Below are 9,305 nucleotides of genomic sequence, written 5' to 3'. Positions count from 1 at the left end.
AAATAATAACGAAACAAAGACAAATAACACGAAAAAGATTTTCAAAAAATCGAAACGCATTTTCAGAATCAGAAACCAACAGTTTAGACGAACTTTACAAACTAAAAGAATCAATAGATAAAAATTACCCACTTCACGATCAATTATGTTTCTCTGACTCAGAAACAACTTCAAATTCATCAAAAAGAGGAAAAAGAAGAATAAAAAAGCAGTATAAACACAAACCAGTACATTTATACAATTGGAATCAACCAATTCGACACATTAATAATTACATATTAACAGTCATCGAACGAAAAAATGAGCTCAACGCACACCCCAGGTGAAGAAAGTCCAGATGATGATGAAATCTTTCCTTTTATAGTAGATGCAACCACTGATAGAGGACAGCATATATTTTGCAAAAATTTACTATTAAATTTATTTGAACCCGGAATCAGTCCATGTAAAACAGAGTTCCCAGATGTAAAAATCAAAAGACAAATCATAGACCACTACTTAAAAGATATATGCAACATAACGCAACAGTATGGAATCTACTCCATAGAATTCACCTCACCAAACCATAATAATAGAAAATATACAATTCAAACAGACGATCTTGATTTAGAATTTTCAAAAGTTTTTTCAGAATATATAAAAAGCATCCAATATCATAACTCACAAAGAGCAAACTCCATATTCACCAATGAAGTTTTCGCAATAATATATAGTTATATTTCGATATTAGAAAACGAAATCCCAATAACAAATGTCTCACCGACAGAAACATCTAAACATTTGAAAGTACGACATGAAATCACACTACTCTCTAGTTATTTAAACATCATTAAAGAAAATTTCACGAAAGACGACGTTTCACAACATACAAAACACGATCTACAAAAAATTTTGGCATGGTTCATAATAGATTATTTCACACACAATATTGATTTAATTGCACAAGCAAGAAAAAATTTTAGACCCCAAAACTCGAACGATGATACCGCTATCACAGAACAATCAGATTATGTTTGGGACCCCGAATGGTCTCATCCCGCATTTATAAGCTTCCCACAAACAATCTCAAGTCAAGCAATAAGTACAATATCTTACATAAGAGATTATGTAAAAGTAATACCATTAACCATTGATGCGACACCATTAAACTATAATACATTTTTACCCGATACACAAAATAATAGTTTAAACTCTACAGTTATACACAATGAAAACCTCAATGGAACTAGGAATCTTACTCAACAAGATATCCAGACACCATCACACTTCATAAATGAAGAAATTGTACACACAACAACTACACAACAAAGTATTTCACCAATACGCCCAAATTTAACAACACCAAGAAATACAAATCCTTCACAAACACAGGTAACCTTACAATCAACCGTTAAACCTTCGGTTGCCCCTAAATATTCACATATGGATTACCAAACATACAGACCCATGACAATACCATCAAAAACACACAAAACATTCACTAGAAACAACTTTGCAGACCATAATTATAATTATACACATCCCTCAAAAACATATAACCAACCACAAAGAAATTTTAACCAATATACAAGATCTCGAAATTGGGATAACCCAATGACCCAACCTAATTCAATAAATTTCCAAACAAATCCTCCACAGGATCACAGTGAAAATTACCCATTTTTTCAACAAAATAAAAATAAAAAACAGACATCTTATCAAATGGATTATTTATCCTCAGATGATGATTTCTTACAACCAGATATATTTGCACCAAATACTCAAGAATATCGTAGACAAGGAATACAGAAAACACGTACAAATCATAGAAATTTTTCTCCACAACCAATAGATGCACAACATCAACAACCAATTCAACAACAAAATCTAATTAATACACAATCCTTTCAACCAATTCAACAACAAAATCCAATGACTACACACTCGTATCAAGCATCACAAATGCAAAATGAAATACCACTCCCATATTATCTCCAACAACATGAAATAACAAGAAACCAACTTTCAAATTTTTCTCAAATGCCAAATGCAGCAGAATCATTACAAATGACAATGAATCCATACCTTATGGGTGGATCATCAATAACATCAAACAAACCTTTAATGGTTTTCACAGGAACAGACCCTGAATACTCTGTAGAAGATTATTTAAATGCAGTAACAGCAAACCTGATTTTAAATATTGGACCTGAACCAATTAATACGCCACTACATCAAAATTGGATACATCGACGCACAGCGTTAATACAAACAACCTTAGATGGCGCAGCCCAAAAATGGTTTTCAGTACTACCTCTAGAAATAAAATCAAACTGGAAAAGGTTTACACAGGAATTTTCAAAAATGTTTGACTCCGAAAGAAACAAACAACAACAAAGAGTTTTATGTAATGAAATTCGCAGATTACCAAACGAAACCATCAAGCAAATAGCAGTACGAATCGAAACACTAGTTCGAAAAGCATACTCACTAAATACACATGACTATAAAAACACAAAGATGACAGAAATCTTAATGATGACCTTAACACCACAATTAAGGAAAATAGCAATAAAAAAGAGAGCATCCCATCCTTCTTCAATTCGAGAACCCGATTTAGATTTTCGAAAACTAGTAGACAAATTAGAACAAGCAGAAATCACGATGAAACTAGAAGAAACGGAAAATCTGAAATTACAATACGTTAATAGAATTGAAACGACTCCCACTAATATTAATAATATACAGGAATCAGAGACAGACCTCGTTGAAAAAATCACTGAAATACTCAATATTTATGAAAAGAACCCAAACTTTAAAGGCAAACCATCTTTCAAAAAATGGTGTAATTATTGCCGACGATACGGACATAGTATTTCCGAATGTAGACAAAAACAGCAAGACAATCAAAATAAACCTCAAAAATATAAAGAACCAAATAAATCATTCTATCAATACATGAAAAAAGATCAAAATCTACCGAACAAAACAGTCCACAGCAACAACAGTTCAGGAAAACCACTCCCGAACAATACAAATTATACAAGAAATCAATCACCATATAACTCAAGTTATAGAGGAAGATCGCCAGAACGAAGAAATACACAAAATTCATCACAAAATCACTACAATAGACCAAATAGTAGAAGTAACTACTCCAGATCAAATTCAAATACACAACGATTTGTTTCTAGATCTAATTCCCAATCAAGAAATAACTACTATCCAAACAACCAATCACGAAATTCATCATACAATAGGAATAGAAACTACTCCTATAATCGAAATAGAAGTTATTCAAACAACCGAAACCAGAATTACCCGAACAATCAATCAAGGAATAACTCATATAATAGATCGAACTATAACAGACCAAACAACAATTATCAAAACAGATCGCGAAATAATTCACAAAATCGACACTCAAGTTATAATAATCGTTATAGAAATTATTCCCAATCACCACACCGGAATAATAATAACTATAATAATTCTAATAATCGCCACAGAAGTAGTACACCTAAACATCAAAGACAAATCAATCAAGTACAATCTAATCCAGAAACAACATCAGACCCTCCAGGTATTGATGACACAGTAACTGATACGTTACAACTCAATCAAATAAACTGTACATCATCAGATTCAGAAAGTGATACTGAAAACACTCTTTCTATCAATATGATAAAAGTCGAAAATGACTATGAATCTGTCATATATGAACAACCCTTTCCATCACACATATATGAAAATCAATCAGAATTTCTTCAAAATTATTACACTACACCCATAAATTCCACACCAACGACACAAGAAACAAATGAGATTAACACTACAAATCAAACCAATAAAAATACCAAAACAAAATGCTTGAATACAAACCACATTTATCAAAATATACAAAAAGAACAACCCAAAGAAAAAATTTGGACAATACCATTTCTCTTAGAAAGCCCAAGAAATAAAGAATTTCAACCACCAGACCTTGAAATAGATTTTTTAATTGATTCAGGAGCAGAATCAAACATAATAAACATCCCCACATGGAATGAAATAAAAACCTTACACCCAAAGCTAACACCTCTTGAAACCTCCAGCAAACTAGCAACAGCACAAGGATCAACATTGATAAACTACGGAAAAATCCAATTATTTCTCCTCCCCACCAGAACAATGGAACAAAGCAAAATTTTAAATAAGCCATTTAAACAAATATTCCATATCACTGACATTAAATATAATATCATTGGAATACCATTTATTTCGAAGTATATACCAACAATTAACATACTAAATAGTAAAATATTAATCAAAGATAAATATACAAAAACAAAAGAAACATCCTTAACATTTTTTCAAAGATTAAATAAACAACCACCATTCTTTTCAAAATTCTACCCGATATTTAACCAACAAAGAAAACACTTGAAACCACTATCAGGAAATATCTATAATTTTTCAATCAAACAAGTTCACCAATATGATAAAGAACAAAACAAACAAAAATTTTATATGTCAGATTTTGAATTCAAACCTATTCACAAATTTTTCAAAATCACAATCTCATCCATAAAATATTTGAAAAATTCGAATTCAGATATCATTTCCTTACATGTCTATAACAACACACCTTACCAAGTAACATTACCTTTAGGACTTTTAGGATATTGTAAAACCAACGCTACAATATCACCAATACACGAAAAAGCCTATCGCGTAAATAATATACTCCAATTACTAGATATTTGCCAATCTACAATTCTTAATGAAGAATTATCTATAAATAATATAATAAGTAACGAAAACAGAAATACGGATTATTTCACAAAAACTCCATATTTCAAACCTACATTCAACATAAGTAACTACACAGAGGACCAACAGAAATTTTTAACAATGTTTAATTTCCAACATTCACAAATAACACAAGACGAATTCGAAAAGTTAGCCAAACAGCTAATTAAATATTCATCAGTCTATGCAACATCAAAATTCGATGTTGGAAAAATCAGTTCATCACTACATCTCCCGTTAAAACCAGACGCAGTTTTCAAAAAACAGAGAGCAAGTAAAGTACCAATTCACTTACATGATAAAGTGAACAGATTACTCGATATTTTAGAACAATACAACATTATATCACCAGTTAATAAAGAAGAACAACCAAAAGGCAACACATTTATCAACCCTGTTATCATTCTAGCTAAAGGAGAATCATTGAAAATCGTTCTCGATGCTAGATACCTCAATTCACTTATAGATGAATCAAAATGTAATTGGCCCATTGAACCAATACAAGTTATTTTAACAAAAATAAACGGCAAATACTTTACAACCGCCGATATGAATAGTGCATACAATCAAATGCCACTAGATGAACAATCACGACGTTTAACACAATTTGTTATCGGAAACCAACAATATGAATTCAACCGCTTATTCTATGGAATATCCATAGGACCAGCTATACTCAAGAAAAACGCAATCACCTATTTAGACGATGTTTTTATGCAATCACAAACAAAAGACGAGATGTTCAATGTTTTAGAAAAATATCACCAAATACTTCAGAACGAAAATCTGAAGGCCGCCCCCGATAAATCACACTTCTTTTTGACAAGAGTTAAATTCTTAGGACATAATATAGAAAGAAAAACAATCACTCCATTGAAATCACGCATTGACGCTATTCAAAAACTTCAACCACCAACAAATAAAAAGAAAATCCAAGAATTTCTTGGAATGTTAAACTTTTTAAGTAAATATGTTTATAAAATGCAATTATATCTACGACCATTTTATAACATCCTTAGACAACAAAATAATTTTGAATGGAACACAGAACATCAAACACGATTTGAAGAAGTAAAGAAACTTTTAACTGAACAAATTTCAAACACAATTCCAGATTCAAATCAACCATTTTATGCAATGTGCGATGCTTCGAACTTTGGCATCGGTGCAGCACTATTACAATCACATAATGGTACAAATAAAATGAACCTCATATCAGCAAATTCTCGATTATTCACTCAAGCAGAGCTACGACTCTCAACTCTAATGAGAGAATGTACAGCCATAATATATACACTGACAGAATATGAATTTCTGATACTTGGATCAAAACACCCCACAGTTTTATTCACAGACCATAAACCAATCATCTTTCTCTTTACACAAAAATCTAACCCAAACCACCGAGTTTACAGATTTCAACTAATTCTAATGAAATTTCCAAACTTACATATAGTTTGGACTGCAGGAAAAAATCTTGCATTACCAGACACCTTAAGTAGAAATACACCACCTGAATTACTTACACGAAAAACAACAGTTGAAATACCCAAAAACATAAAATTCTACCTTGCAGAAAACGAAACATCACCCCGATTGGAATGCAAATATGCAGTAAAAACTGATATTGAACAATCACAAATAAATAATTTACAACATTTCCCACTTTATTTAGATTGTCAAAATAATCATTATGAAGTTGATCTACTTGGAACATCAACTTTCAAACCAATCCCATATTCTCAATGGATAAAAAATAACACCCAACAAAAACGAACAAAACAACACCTGCCTAAGAAAGACCATTTTCCACTAATTGAAAAAGAAGATTTAACTGATAAAATAAATTTATCAGGACCACAAACAAATGATTCAAAATACACAATAAATCAAGTTTTTGACCTTCACGACCCACTTGATACAATACCCTTATCTAAATTAGAAATCGAAAACATTTTTCTCCCCCCAACAGAAATAATTACAATTTCAACACTGAAACAATATCAAAACCTTGACCCAGTAATTCGACAACTGAAATCATGGCACAAATATAAAACTAAACCTATCAAAGCAGATTCAACCATTCTAGGAAACAAAACACTCCTCCGATACTTTCGCAAATTTAACAACACAACAATTAACGAAAATACAGACCTTTTAGAGTATAACCTGAATGAATCTACAGTTCCCTGTCTCCCTTTAAGTATGATTCTTATAGCTTTTAATATTTCACATACACAAAATATTAAAGGACACTCTGGATCAGAAAAAACATATTCAAATTTTATACAAAATTTTTACTTCCCAAATGCACCAATTTGGATAAAAGTACTATGCAATGATTGTATAGTATGTCAACTAAATAAACCTTACCCAAATCAAAAACAAATAGCACAAAAACAAGATTTTAAAGGACAAAGCTTGTACTTTAACCATCGTATCTCATTTGATACTAAAGGACCAATTTCACCCTCATCCGAAGGAAACTCCTACATTATGGTAATTGTTGACGCATTTACACATTATGTAGCACTTAACCCAGTACCACATTGTAACGCTTATTACGCTTACACAACACTCTATGAACACTGGATAGCAAAATTCGGACTACCAGAAATTTTAGTTACAGACAACGGTACAGAATTCATAAATAATGAAATTATCACACTATGTCATTTATATAACATTAAACACAAACCACGTACATCTCATGCACCTTGGACAAACGGCTTAGTCGAAGGTATGAACCGTTCATTACAAGAATATCTTAGATGTATCATCAACGGAAATGATACAAAATATACCGAATGGTCAGCAGATGTAAAATTATTTCCCTTAGCGTATAATTCACAAATTACGACAACTTTAGGAATGTCACCATACGAAATGGTTTTTAACCAAAAGCCACGCAAACCAATAATGTTTACAGCAATTTCTCATAAAAACGCACAAGGTTATTGTCAACCAAATAGAGACTCAATTTGTTATAACCTACCTTTACATACACACGATGAAGATCATTTTCATCACCCACAAATTCTTAAACTAGCCTCCGGTACACACACCGAATGGATTCTAAATAGAGATAAAAAACACAACGAAATTTATCAAAAAATAACAAAAAAGTTATTACAAAGACAAAATATTAATGAACAAATCAATTCACGTTTTACACCAGCCTCCGAATTAAAAATTGGAACATTTGTTTTAATACCTAATTTTAATACTCAAAAAGGAATTTCTAAAAAATTACAACCCCTTCGAAAAGGACCATACCAAATAATTGCAAAACCCACTGATGTCACATATAAAATTACCGACTCAAACAAAAAAGAAATCGTTCAACATCGAAACAACCTATTACCTTATTACCCAAAAGAATACGCACTCCGCGAATTAACTCAATTATATTCTTTCACAGGATTAAAAATCATTCAAAATGAACCACATCTGAAAAACACAGAACAAAATGATAACCCCACCGAAAATCAAAACACAAAACCAATCGCCACCAAAATCAATACACAAAACCATAAAGAATCACCAAAACAAAGAAAAAATAGAAAAATGACCGAACAAATAATACCCCAAGAACAAATCGACAAATCAGAAAATAGAAAAACAACAAGACTCCGAAATCAACCACGTAAAAACTATAAAATATTCATTCCCCAATCTAAAATTTTAAAGAAAGTGGAATTTCAAAAGTAATTTTAACATTATACTTCACTATCTTGAAACCTTCGAAACATTTTTCATTTACATTTTTCAAAATAACATGCTGACAAGTACGTAATAATTCTAGTTCAAAATAGACCAATAGGATTCATCCAATCCGTCACTTTCTCTAACTCAAACTAAGACCAATTAGACGAATCATATAGAACTCCAGGCACATCTATAACTATAACTTTACGACCTCCAGGTCAAAAATAAGCAAACCACTCCAACTTGACAACTAAAATAAATATCACCATAATACCGTACCCCTCCCTTATCTAATAACCCAAAGATCAACAATATTTCCCCAACTCAGACCACGAATACCCCCAAAGCAAATTTGTTAACTTAGCCTAAAGTAACAAAATGAACATTTTAATTAGCCTAAAGTATAAAAATCTCACCATACCCCGGATCATTTGACAAACAAAAATAAAGAAAAAGACGACCTCCCAGTCACCATGAAAATTGCCCCCAACAATTTTTTACAGAACTCAACCCACTTGTCAAAAAACTAATAAATAATCCGACCACACTAGAAAATCGCCTCAAACAGCAAAAAATATTCGACCAAGAGATCATTTCTTAAATGCTCTTCTCTCAATCAGTTACTCAAATACTCATAAATTTTAAACATTTTTTTACAATACTTGAAACCTTGATAATATTTCTTTTTGATATACTTGAATCTTTTCTAATAATCCTAATCATTTTTTGTAACATTTTTTTAATTTTCTACACTCTACTCGAACTATTCCTCCAACTTTCCAAAACCCTTGATTATATCCACAGGTACGATTCATATAACTTGT

Source organism: Symsagittifera roscoffensis, chromosome 10 (assembly GCF_963678635.1).
Source record: "Symsagittifera roscoffensis chromosome 10, txSymRosc1.1, whole genome shotgun sequence".
In the NCBI taxonomy this organism is placed as follows: domain Eukaryota; kingdom Metazoa; phylum Xenacoelomorpha; order Acoela; family Convolutidae; genus Symsagittifera; species Symsagittifera roscoffensis.
The sequence above is the reverse complement of the archived record's forward strand: the minus strand, read 5'-3'. Positions refer to the sequence as shown.